General features: G+C 47.5%; 1 long non-coding RNA gene across 1 annotated transcript; it reads left to right on the top strand.

Moving 5' to 3' along the window:
- Positions 1-3,406: 3,406 nt before the first annotated feature.
- Positions 3,407-3,878, top strand: LOC310684966. Its single transcript, XR_014515009.1, has 2 exons — positions 3,407-3,655; positions 3,708-3,878. It is a non-coding gene; the product is annotated as an uncharacterized lncRNA (long non-coding RNA).
- Positions 3,879-13,789: the final 9,911 nt, after the last annotated feature.

Below are 13,789 nucleotides of genomic sequence, written 5' to 3'. Positions count from 1 at the left end.
ATTGTGCCGTCTTTATTCTTTGAAGAGAGATTCAAGGAAACTTACCGGGAACATACAATTCAGCCTGACACAGACTGAATCATACAATAATGAGTAGCTCACACAAGCTTGCAACCAGCTATCTCCTGTGCACGTAAAAGGGGAATTTAAACTCTGCTAAGTAAAGAAACTTGCTAGCGCAAGTTAGGATGGATATTAATAAATAATAAATCCTCTCCTGTTGCCCTGAACATTCCCACAGAAAGCTTGTTTGTTTCAAGATGTACAAAGCTGCATTCAGAAAGGCTTGTTTTCTTTTTTGCAAAGTGCAGATTCTAGTGGGTTGAAACAAACAAGACTGTTTATCTCTTCTAAGTGCTCCATTGTAGGGTTTTCGATGGTGCCAAAAAGGACTCAGGTTACCCCCTGCCGGGATTTGGAGGATCAAGCACCAGAATTTATAGGGACCTTGACTGTTCCTCTGAAGAGCTCGTGGGGACAAGGGCTCCTAGGGACACTTGCAACGGGAACGCATTTGGGCTTCCAGAAGTCAAAGTCCCTGGGTGGCCCCAGCACAGCTGTGGGTAGGTTGTGTGATAGGAATTTTATGGTCTTAGATATATGGTAATATTCATAAGTGTACCAACCAAGCACATACATAGATCAGCACAAGAAGGCCAACCTGGAACCATTTTGATTCTTAAACTGAGCCAATGTTTTGTCTGCAAGGTCAAACTGGAAAAGCCAACCCCCCCCCAATTGTCTTTTCCTGTCTGTGTTTGAATAAGGGTGTGAGCCTGAGTCCTGGCTCAGGAACTAAGTATTTATCATTACAAAAGACTGGCCAGGCTACCCAGGAAATCCAATCAAGTAACCTGCCAGACAGGAGATAAACAACAACAGGAGAAAAACAAATATTCAAATTTCTGTTTTAGACCGCCTTTTCTGTGATGTATCTGAGGGGTGGTCTTAGGTTACATCCCTTCTGTGATGTATGTATGATGTTTCTGGGGGGTGGTCTTGATCTACAGGATGGGAATTGTTGCAAAGTTTTTAGGGCAGGGCTTGATTATCTGAGGCGGGTTTCACTCTGGCAGCTGCTTACCCTGATGCAAACCCAGTACAAAAGCTGGTTGCCTCTGGGCATATGCAGAGTGTGTTTTCCTTAGCGAGTTGCAGCTACCTCAATGGATGGGTTTCTGGGTCTTTTGGATCATTGTCCTGAAGTTTAGGACTAAAACTATGTTTCGGATGGAGACTTCCTGTGGATTTCCTGCACAATGTGGCTTTTGGATTCCCTTAAAAAAGAAATGTTTCATAGAAATCATAGTATTGTAGAGTTGGAAGAGACCATGAGAGTCATCTAGTCAAACCCCCTGCAATGCAGGAATATTGAAGTGATACATTGGTCACATCTGCACCATACTTTTAAAACACTCTTATCTACCACTTCGGGCTTCCCCCAAAGAATTCTGGGAATCATAGTTTGCTAAAGGCGCTGAGAGTTGCTAAGAGACCCTTAACAAACTACAGTTCCCAAAATTCTTTGGGGGAAGCCTCAAACAATGCATGTATGGTGTTGATTGTCTGGTGGCTTTTGTTATGCTACATGCAGTGGATAGGAATTTCTGTCCTCCTGTGGTATCATGATCAGAAACCTACTCTCCTCTCCTGCAACTGCTCTGTTTACCTTCTAACCTGATAAAGAGTTCTGGAGAATTCGAAAGCTTGCACAGCATTTCATGAAATTTCGGCTGATCCAATAAAGTCATTGTCCTAATACATATAAAAAAGTAAAGGTACCCCTGCCCGTACGGGCCAGTCTTGCCAGACTCTAGGGTTGTGCGCTCATCTCACTCTATAGGCTGGGAGCCAGCGCTGTCCGCAGACACTTCCGGGTCACGTGGCCAGCGTGACAAGCTGCATCTGGCGAGCCAACGCAGCACACGGAACGCACACGGGACCAAACGACAGGAGCGCACCCCGCTGCGGGGATTCAAACTGCCGACCATGCGATTGGCAAGCCCTAGGCGCTGAGGTTTTACCCACAGCGCCACCCGCGTCCCTAATACATATCTAATACATATAGTAGAATCTTTAAAATCTTACTTTTATGCAAGCCTCGTTTTACTGCATTTCATTTTTATAATTTTTTTCTGTTTGTTTATCTTCACTTACAGATCTACCCTCTGCTTGCCCCTGAAGGGCTAAAAACTTACTTCCCTTTTCGCAGCAAGAGGCTGAGACCACGCCCTGATCCCTACCTACCCACAACACTTTGTGATTTCCAAACTTTGAAACATTGCACTATGTGTTTTCATAAAAGCCAGAGCACTGCAAACCCAAGGGAAAGTTCTGAGGGTGGGTGCGGAATTTTGGAGGCCCCTTGAGCTCTCTTGGAAATGGATCCAGGCTTTTCTAAATAAATAAATGGAATAGCATTGATGCTCAGTGAAGAACCTTAAAATAGAACAAGCACCTCAGCACCTTACTGCCTGTCAACGCCTCTGGCGGGGCTCACAAATCTTTTGTCCTGAAAAGGGTCATATGGCTTATTATTCCATAGATGGCTCCCTCTGTGGGGATTTATAGTACAGACCTCTGAGCATGTGCAGTTTTGCAGCTGAAACTCACTCACATCGTTGCACCGTCACGACTGCAGGAGCAGAGCAGGGTGGCTGTGAGATTAAACACTGAAATAAATAAATTCAGGTCTTAAAGGTAAAGGTACCCCTGCCCGTACGGGCCAGTCTTGACAGACTCTAGGGTTGTGCGCCCATCTCACTCAAAGAGGCCGAGGGCCAGCGCTGTCCGAAGACACTTCCGGGTCACGTGGCCAGCGTGACATTGCTGCTCTGGTGAGCCAGAGCCGCACACGGAAACGCCGTTTACCTTCCCGCTAGTAAGCGGTCCCTATTTATCTACTCGCACCCGAGAGTGCTTTCGAACTGCTAGGTTGGCAGGCGCTGGGACCGAACAACGGGAGCTCACCCCGCCGCGGGGATTCGAACTGCCGACCTCTTGATCGGCAAGCCCTAGGCGCTGAGGCTTTAACCCACAGCGCCACCCGCGTCCCTTTTAATTCAGGTCTTACGTATATAATAAAGGTTCATAAATGTACCAAGCAAACACATACATAGATCTATAGGCCACATGTCTGAAGCTGCACAGGAGAGCAGCCCTGGAGCCATTTTGACTCCCCATTGTCTTTTCCTTCACAAATCCCTGTCTTAAGGGTATTTCTGTGGATGAACAGGGTGAGCCTGTGACTTGGGCTCTGGAACTAAGTACCGTATTTTTCGCTCTATAAGACGCACCAGACCACAAGACGTTTTTGGAGGAGGAAAACAAGAAAAAAAAACCATTCTGAATCTCAGAAGTCAGAACAGCAAAAGGGATCGCTGCTCAGTGAAAGCAGCAATCCCTCTTGCTGTTCTGGCTTCTGGGATAGCTGCGCAGCCTGCATTCACTCCATAAGATGCACACACATTTCCCCTTACTTTTTAGGAGGGAAAAAGTGAGTCTTATAGAGCAAAAAATACGGTACTTATCATTACAAAAGACTGGCCAGACTCCCCAGGGTATCAATCCAGTAAACATCAACAGGTAACTTGCCAGACAGGAGGTAAACAACCCACTCAGATTTCTGCTTTAGCCCGCCCTTTCTGTGATGTAGGTATGATGTATCTGGGGTGGTGGTCTTGAACTACATCCCTTCTGTGATGTAGGTATGATGTTTCTGGGGGTGGTCTTTGACTCCAAGGTGGGCAATTTAAAATGTCTATATAAGGGCGGACACACCTTTGTTCTGGGTCCTCCTCCTTCTCCTGCGTGTGAAGGGGGCACCGTGTTGCAAAAGTTCAATAAAGATCAGGCTTACTAGCTGCTTTGCATCTCAATATTCTCTGGTTGGCCTCTGGTTTTTTCCTCCGACCAATGGAGAACCTACAAAGGAATCTATAAGGGCTCTTGTGTCCCCCATAAGGACAGATTTCCGTTTATTACAGCACGTTTACTTGGAAATAAGCCCCATTTTGCACATAATGAATTAAAGAAGATGTTTAAAATGACTGCTCCCAAGATGTCTAAAGGATTATAGGGGCAGAGATTCCAAAAGAGATGGTTAAGTTGTTTATGTATGCTACTGCTGCAGCCAGAATCCTATATGTGCAGAAGTGGAAAAAAGATGTCCCAACGAAAGAAGTATGGATCTTAAAATTAATCGACTTTGCAGAGATGGCGAAGCTGACAGCAAGAATAAGAGATCAAAAGGAAGCGAACTTTGTCGAAGAGTGGAGGCTCTTTTCGGACTCTCTGAGCAAAAACTATATAGCCAAATGAAATCGCAAGCAGGACTTGAATAATGGGCAAGGGAAGCAGAATAAATAAATGATTGTTATAATTACAACAGGGGAAAAAAATGGCAGTTATGGCAGCAGATAAAGGAATACAACAGGAAAGTCACAGACATAAGGATGGGGAGTCAAAATGTAAAAAATGATTATATTGAAAGTAAATTGAACAATGTCAAATGTTGCGTAAAAAACTAAAACAAAGGAAATAAGCCCCAATCTGCTAAAGTGAAGAAGGTGTGTTTCTAAAGTCAAAACAGGAAAATGAGGACTTGCATCCATGTTAACTGACCATATGGTTTCTGAAAGATGCAGGCAATGTTTTTTTTCAAAGGTCTGATTTCCATATAAGGTATATTTAAATCAGCCCTTAATTCAGAACCATGAGGACTAGAATCTTGCTCTGTTTTAAGAGAAAAGCTGTAGCTCCATGCATGCAGAATGCCCCAAGTTCAGTCCTCAGCATCTGGGAGGGCTGGGAGAGACCATCTGTCCAAAAGCCCTGGAGACCTGCTGCCAGTCAGTGTGGAAAATATTGAGCGAGATGGCCCCAGGGTGTGACCAGGTATAGGGCAGCTTCCTCCGTTCTGTTAAGTTGTGAGCGAACATATCAGACGACACAGCGATTCTTCAAACAGCTCTTCTTTATTCTGAGGCCAGAACTGAACTGAGCTGAAGGGCTCAGTCAGCCTGCTTATACAGAGCTCCAGTACCTTGTTACTGTAACAACTTTCTAAAACTATCCAATCACTGAATGTCACTTTTGATCCTTCATTTGCATACAAACTATCCAATCACTGAACGCCACTTTCGATCCTTCATGTGCATAACTATCTACAGTATCCCCCTGCTGGCCCAGGGTGAGAACTTCAGTACATAACACGTTCCTCCTCAAATCAGCCCCTTTATCCAGAACAATGAGGACTAGAATCTTGCTTCATTTTTAACAAAAAAAGGACGCCAGCTCAGTGCTAGAGCAGATGCGCAGCCTACAGAAGGTCCCAGGTTCAATCCTTAGTGGCATTTCCAGGTGGGCTGGGAATTGTCCCTTGCCTGAAACCCTAGAGAGCCTTTGCTGCCGGTCAGTGTAGACAATTCTGGGCTAGATGGACCCATGGTCTGAATCACTATAAACCAGCTTTCTGTGCTCTGATGTCTTAAGGGAGGAGCCTAGCTGAGTGGTTAAAGAACCAGCATTGCATGCACAGTTCAAGAACTATGAGGACTAGACTCTTAAGTTATTTTTAGGTGAGGGACTGTAGCTCAGTGGCAGAGCCCCTGCTTGGCATGCAGAAGGTCCCAGGTTCAGCCTCCAAGAGTTGTCCCCTGCCTGAAACCCTGGAGAGCCATTGCTGCCAGTCAGAGCTGACAATACTGTACTGAGCTAGATGAACCCATGGCCTGAACCAGACTTGTTTATCATGGAAACAGGAAGCTGGCCTGCCTGCAGTATGTGTGCCTGGGCAGGTAGAATTCTGGGCTCACACCTGGAGTATAAAGGTGAGTCAAACATCAATATCTTCACTCTGCTTTCCTTCAAACCTATACTTGTAGGTCACAGACGGAGCATAGCTGTCAACTTACAGATTTGAAAATAAGGGACCAGCAGCCTCGAAAAGAAGGGATCAGCAGCCAAAATAAGGGATTTTCTGGGCACAGGTATATTCAGCTTCTGAGCCCCTCCGAGCCAAAGGCAGAAAGGCAAGCCAGCAGCCAAACGAAGCCTCAAGCGGTGGTTCCCACAGCGCAGCAACCCGGCAAAGGGGATGCAGCAAGGAAAACCACCGTCACCTCTCCGCTGGGAAGCGCTGAGCAAAGGCGAGTCCTCAGGCAATGTGGATGATTTGATCGGCACAAGGCATGCAAGCTCCACCCCCCCAGTCGTTCTTAGACTCCTTATTGGGTGAGCAACGCAGCCAAGCAACACAGTTGGAGCATCCCTCCTCCCTGACCGGCAGAGAGGGAGGGAGAGGAGCTGCTTCCTTTGAAACCCGGGAAATTTAAGGGACATCATCAATAAGGGACAGCAGCGGGACACGGCGCTGGGATAAGGGAGTTTCCCGCCAAATAAGGGACGGTTGACAGCTATGAGACGGAGACATCCTTCTCCCGAGATTGGCGAAACCACCTGCAGTTTGGTGCTGGCCCCACTAGAGGTTGCCAGCTCACCACCTCCAGCCCCGGAAAACAGAACAGAGTTAGGACCATAGAACTGCAGAGTGGGAAAAGAATCCAAGGGTCACCTAGTCTAACCCCCTGCACTTTGCAGTTCCGGAGGAAGGTGTCCTGAGCCATTTTCTTTGTGGCCCGGATAGGAGATGTTTGCTGGTCTGAGCACAGTAGCCCATATGAGGCAGGAGGACATTCCTGGATGTCTCAGCAGCGCCAACAGTCCTGGAATAAGCAAATGATTTAGGTGTGCTGCAGAGCACGTGCAAAGTGCCCTTCTCTCAATGCTGAGTAATTGAGGGTCTGCACACCAGCGCACACACCCTACCTAGGATTAAGAGACAGGGCTTCCGAATAACAAATGCGTGCTGCAGAGCATGTGCAGAGCGCCTTTCAGTACTGAGTAACCAGAGTCCATACACAAACACACATAAATCCCTAGGATTAAGAGATGGGGCTTCCACATAATAACAATGTGCCTCAGAGCACGTGCAAAGTACCTTTCTATCATCCTTTTTCTCTCAATGCAAAAATTGACAGGAGTTGGAGGATTTGTAAGTGGAAAGAACCATTGGGAGAGGTTTCTCCAAGACAGTAACTTCTGCAGAGGAAATATTTGGGGACATTAAGAGTCAAGGATTGTTCTGCTGTACAAATTCAGATTGTTTATGTACTAAGGTATGCAGTGCTTTTTTTTCTTAAAAAAAATATGTTTAGGGGTACTCTCATTTTGACTGCTGAGACTTACTTCCGAGGAATCAGACCAGGGGATGGCTGCAATCCGAAACAAAGACACACGCTTACACACGCACGCACAAAAAAGGAAAACGCTCTCGCTGAAGCATCTCCTTGCCAGTAACCCACGCCAAGCAAACAGCCTGTTCCCCTGCTCACAGCAACCTCTCCCCTTCTTTTTACCGCTGGTGACAAGCTCCATTCCGTGGCACCCCTAACATACACACCACAAAAATCTGTGCACGCCCCCCATAGTAGGAGCCCTTGTTTGATCTTGCACCCACAGATACCCCAGAGCGCACAGCAAGCTCCGCAAACGCCCAACACAAGAAACGCTGCGCTGGGAATGGGATTCACGGGTGAGGCGGGGGGTTTGTGTCTTTGGCTTCCCTAGATGATCAGAATGGGGTGGGACATTACACACTCCCCCCCCCCAAGAAACACAGCCACCAACTTCATCCTTGCAGCCATTGACAGCCCTTTTAGTTTCTTCTCCCGTTAGATGTTTAGGGGTACGCGTCCCTGTATCCCCCAGAAAAAAGCACTGAATGTAAGTGTGTTTCAGGGGCATGGCCCCCGGTACAAAATTCTGAGGGGCTGCAGCCAGATGCCCCCCATCCCCCGTCCCCAGGGCGAAGGCGGCAGAGTAGCCCAGGCTTATGGTGATCAGGCACGGACTGAGGGAGGCAGACAAGGGGTGACCCAGGTGTGGCCCAGGCAAGTATAGTGGTACCTCGGGTTAAGTACTTATTCGTTCCAGAGGTCCGTACTTAACCTGAAACTGTTCTTAACCTGAAGCACCACTTTAGCTAATGGGGCCTCCTGCTGCTGCCGCGTGGCTGGAGCACAATTTCTGTTCTCATCCTGAAGCAAAGTTCTTAACCCGAGGTACTATTTCTGGGTTAGCGGAGTCTGTAACCTGAAGTGTATGTAACCTGAGGTACCACTGTAAAGGCAAATGATGGTCTAGTCCCAGAATGGGGAACATCATGTTTGGCCTTCCAGATGGAGTTGGGCTGCCAACTCCCATCAGCTGGCCGAAGCAAAAGTCAGAGAAGATGGTGGGAGTTGTTGTCCAGTAACATTTCAAGGTCCACAGATCTGGGTCAGAGGGTGAGCGGCTCCCTGGAAGCTGTTCCGAATTATTTACCTCTCTGCACAAGGCAGGATTGGAATCTGTACTCTCTCTCAAGTGCCCGCTCTGTAACCCGAGGGATCACACCTCTCTCCCATCAAAAACCATCCATTAACAAATCCCTTGCAGAAACACCCAGAGGAGGGAAACAAAGGCACCCAACCAAACCAGTCCGGTTGTGAAATCGAGCCTTTCCCACACGCCCCTCGTCGGTTTTGTCATCAATTCCGCATGACAAATTGGCGGGTTGTTCTACAAAGCCGGGATTATGTTCCTGACGGCCCCAGTCCTGGCACGTGGGCAAGTGCGCCCAGGTTGCCAGCCACACTTTGCCTCCCACGCTTGGGCTGTGTGTGACTCCCCTACATCAAAGTTCAGCAGGTAGGTAGCCTGGGGGTCATTTTGGACTCATGGCTGTCCATGGAGGCGCAGGTTAATTCTGCGTCCAGGGCAGCTGTCTACCAGCTCCATTTGGTACACCAGCTGAGACCCTACCTGCCCACGCACTGTCTCGCCACGGTCGTCTACGCTCTGGTTATCTCCCACTTGGACTACTGCAAGGCGCTCTACCTGGGGCTACCCTTGATGGGGACTCAGAAACCACAAACCATCCAGAATGCAGCAGATAGACTGGTGACTGGGAGCAGCTGCTGGGACCATATAACCACTGGCCCTAAAGCATGGGTAGGCAAACTAAGGCCCAAAGGGCCAGATCCAGCCCAATAACCTTCTAAATCCAGCCTGCGGATGGTCCGGGAATCAGCTCGTTTTTACATGAGTAGAATGGGTCCTTTTATTTAAAATGCATCTCTGGGTTATTTGTGGGGCACAGGAATTCATTCTCTCCCCGCTCCCCACAGAAAATAAATATAGTCCGGCCCCCCACAAGGTCTGAGGGACAGTGGACCCCTGCTGAACAGGTTTGCTGACCTCTGCCCTAAAGGATCTACATTGGTTCCCAGTACATTTCTGAGCACAATTCAAAGTATTGATGCTGACCTTTAAAGCCCTAAACGGCCTTGGCCCAGTACAGTCATACCTCAGGTTGAAGTTGCTTCAGGTTGAGTGTTTTCGGGTTGCGCTCCACGGTGACCCAGAAGTAACGGAATGTGTTACTTCTGGGTTTCACTGCCCGCGCATGCGCAGACACTCAAAACGACGTTACGCGCATGTGCAGATGTGGCGATCCGCGACCCGCGCATGCACAGATGCGGGTTGCGTTCACTTCAGGATGCGAACGGGGCTCTGGAACGGATCCCGTTCGTATCCAGAGGTACCACTGTACACCTGAAGGAGCGTCTCCACCCCTATCATTCAGCCTGGACACTGAGGTCCAGCTCTGAGGGCCTTCTGGTGGTTCCCTCACTGCAAGAAGTAAAATTACAGGGAACCAGGCAGAGGGCCTTCTTGATAGTAGTGTCTGCCCGGTGGAACACCCTCCCTTCAGATGTCAAGGAAAGAAAGAACTATACAGATTTTGGAAGACATCCCACCTGTATTGGGAAGTTTTTGTTATTTTTTTATATGTGTTGGAAGCCAACCAGAGTGGCTGGGGCAACACAGTCAGATGGGTGGGGTACAAATAACAAAATTGTTATTAAGTAAGAGGATATGCTGTATGCGTGCCAAATAGATACTGGGGATTACCAAGAAAATAAAATAGAAAAGGAATGTAGACTCATTTGGGGCAGAGACCTATCTTCCTGCTCTTATTCTATAATGCTCCAAATGCTGAATTGTGTTATATTGTTACATACTTCATTGCTGTTATTACTGATGACTAATAATGAGAAGCAGGGTGCACATACTCTAAATCAGGGGTTTCCAAACAGTGGTTCGTGAACCAGCAGCCTGTATGCTTCATTCAGGCAGCTGTAAAAATGCAATTAAAAGTCACACAGCATTTAGCAGAGCCCACTGCAATTGCTACACCAGGCAGGGAAATCATTTAGTGGGTCTACCAAGATACTCCATGAATTTCTCTTATCCCCCTTTAAAGCCACCCAAGTTGGTGGCCACCCATGCATCCTGTGGGAGGGAGTTCCACAGTTGAACACTGCACTGCATGAAGGACTTTTTTTTATCCATCCTGAATCTTCCAACATTCAGCTTCATTGAATGTCAACAAATTCTAGTGTTATGGATGGGGATTTCTCTGTCCATTTTCTCCAGGCTATGCCTAATCCATCACAGAATCATAGAATTGTAGAATCGGAAGGGACCCCGGGATCATCTAGTCAAACCCCCTGCAATGCATGTCACCTCTTATTTTTCTCTGAATTAAAATATCCCAAACGCTGCAATATTTCTTCACGGGGAGCCGCTCCATCCCCTTGATGATTTTGCAGACCCTCCAAGTGTCCCTATTTTCCAGGGACAGTCCCAGATTTACAGAAGTTGCCCCGGTTTCAGATTTGATCCTGGAATGTCCCACTTTTCCTTAGGACACCCCTATTTTCATCAGAGAAATATTGGAGGGTATGGAGTTATGCAACCCCATGAGCCAAGGAGATAGGTAACTGTACAGTGGTACCTCGGGTTAAGTACTTAATTCGTTCCAGAGGTCCGTTCTTAACCTGAAACTGTTCTTAACCTGAAGCACCACTTTAGCTAATGGGGCCTCTTGCTGCCGCTGCTGCACGATTTCTGTTCTCATCCTGAAGCAAAGTTCTTAACCCGAGGTACTATTTCTGGGTTAGCGGAGTCTGTAACCTGAAGCGTATGTAACCTGAAGCGTATGTAACCCGAGCTACCACTGTACAACCTTTAGAAGACATCTGACAGCAGCCTGGTATCGGGAAGTTTTTATTATGTGTTATTATGTTTTATATATGTTGGAAGCCACCCAGAGTGGCTGGGGCAACCCAGCCAGATAGGCAGGATATGAATAATAAAATTATTATTATTATTATGGAATAGGATGTCCCTGTTTTCATTGGAAAAATGTTGGAAGGTATGGTTTTGGCTGCCCTTTTCTGAACATAAGTGGGCAAAGTTGGACAATTTCATGGAGTATAAGTGTTTTCAGTGGCGTAGCGTGGGGGGTGCAGGGGGGGGGCCGGCCGCACCGGGCGCAACATCTGGGGGTTAGGGGGCGCAAATCCACGGGTTAGGGGGCGCAAATCCACGGGTTAGGGGGCGCAAATCCATGGGTTAGGGGGCGCAAATAACTTGCCTTGCCCCGGGTGCTGACAACCCACGCTACGCCACTGAGTGTTTTAATGGCTACTAGCCAGGACTGCTCTTCTGCTCAGTTCCTGCTTATGGGTTTCTCATGCGGTGCATCTGTGAGAAGAGGATGCTGGCCCAGATGGGCCACTGGCCTGATCCTGCAGAACTTTTCTTCACTGCACAAGCAAAGGGACCCCTTCATGACCCTAAGCCACCAAGACCGGATTTGTGACATTCTTCCTGCTCTGCCCAGCAAAGACTGTTCGCTGCCAGGAAAGGTGAATTGTTTTACCAGAACTTTATACTACTAATAGTTTAAAGGGAGAGAGAAAAAAAGGGGGGGGGAACCTCTGAGTCAATGCAAGATTTCAGCATGCAAACCTAGGGCTTGTGCCAAAATAAATCATGCAGGACGACTCTGACAAACAGCATTAATCATAAGTTAATGCCCAGGTTTGGCTGAGGCTCCTTGGCGCTGGTCGTATATCTTGCCCCAAGATTTAAATGGAGGAAAAAGAAGACATGCCTCAGTTAATTATACATATTATAGAAAATAGCCTGGGAATGGATTGTTCTGATCATTCTAGAGGGTTCTGGTGGGGGAACCCTAAGGAATGCATGAAATCATAGAATTGTAAAGTTGGAAAAGACCACGAGGGCCCCATTTTTGCCCATGGGACTCGAACCCATGACCTTGTAATTAGGAGTCTCATGCTCCACTAACGGAGCTATCTAAAGAATCACGTACAGAATTAGGCCATGGTCCATCCGGCTTAATATTGTCTCCACTGACTGGCAGCAATAGCTCTCCGAGGTTTCAGACAGGGCCCCCTTCCAGCCCTACCTGGGACTTGGGACCTTCTGCATGCCAAACAGGTGCTCTGCCGCTGAGTTACAGCCCTTTCCTTAAGACGTAAGAATATAGGGCGCTGTGTTATACCAAGCCAAGCTCTTTGGTCCAGCTACACTGACTGACAGGGGCTCTCCAGGATTCTTGGAGACGCTCCAGGCTAGGGATTCAACCTCTCACCTTCTGATATCCAATTTGACTGGGGAACAAGAAGCGCCACAGGCTGAAGAAAAGAAGGAATATGGGGGTGAGGGAAAGAAAAAGAAAAAGAGAAAGAGAAAGAAAGAGGGCGCTTTGGGATGTGGGGCGGATCCACATTTAAGGAAAGTTCTGTGCACATTTAAAGCACATGAGTTTACCCCCCAAAATCCTGGAAACTGTTGTTTCCTCCCCGCAGAGCCACAATGCCCAGCGCCCTTAGCAAACTACGGTTCCCAGGATTCTCTGGAGGAAGCCATGCACTTTAAATGTGTGTTGAATGTGTAATAATAATAATAATAATAATAATAATAATAATAATAATAATAATAATATCTTTATTGTCATTGCCCCCTTTGGGGACAACGAAATTACTTGACTGCTCCATAAAAACACTAATTAAACAATACAGTATAATACAGCAAGGGAGATTAGATGACTTTCAAAGTCCGGGCTTCCCATTCAGGGCCGAGATCGCTCTGGAGAAGAAGCTGTTCTTAAGACGGCTCGTTCTTGTCTTCATCGTCCTGTATCTCCGTCCCGACGGCAAGAGCTCGAAGAGTCAGTGACCAGGATGCGATGGATCTTTTACTATGTCCAGTGCCTTCCTATGGCACCTTGTGGCATAAATCTGCTCTAAGGTGGAGAGTGGGCAGCCAACAATGCTCTCTGCTGCCTTAACAACCCTGCACAACCCCATCCTGTCCTGGGTAGTACAGCTTCCGTACCACACACATAAGCCATAAGTGTGCGGGTGTAGGGTGCGGATCTAGAGGTGACGCTTAACCATGTACAATTTCTTTTCACCCAGCTATCCATTCTGGAGAGCTATATCTGTAGTAGGACTGTTGCTGCAAAACCCGAACGCGTCCCTTTTTAGAGGAGAGATTCCAAGGCATTCAGGTGCAGAGGGAATATTCTCTCTCACTCTCTCCCCACTGCCACCCAGTGGTCTTCCCTGGCTCTGCGACCTTGCGCCAGAGGTATGTAGACACCCCGACACCATATGGCCAATGCAATCAGACTAATTAAATAAATCCTCCCACAAACAAGAACTTGCTGTTGCTTCCTCCTTTCATTGCCTGCAATTAGCTGGTGAGGCTTCATAGGTCAGTCGGCAATTATGCACGCTGGCATACGAATTAATGCATGCAATTAGCAACTTAAGGAGATGATTAAACTATCCTGGGTGGCGGCGCT

This window comes from Podarcis tiliguerta, assembly GCF_965153285.1.
Source record: "Podarcis tiliguerta genome assembly, chromosome: 8".
Lineage (NCBI taxonomy): Eukaryota > Metazoa > Chordata > Lepidosauria > Squamata > Lacertidae > Podarcis > Podarcis tiliguerta.
Note: the sequence above shows the minus strand (reverse complement) of the source record. Positions and strands in the feature narration are given on the sequence as shown.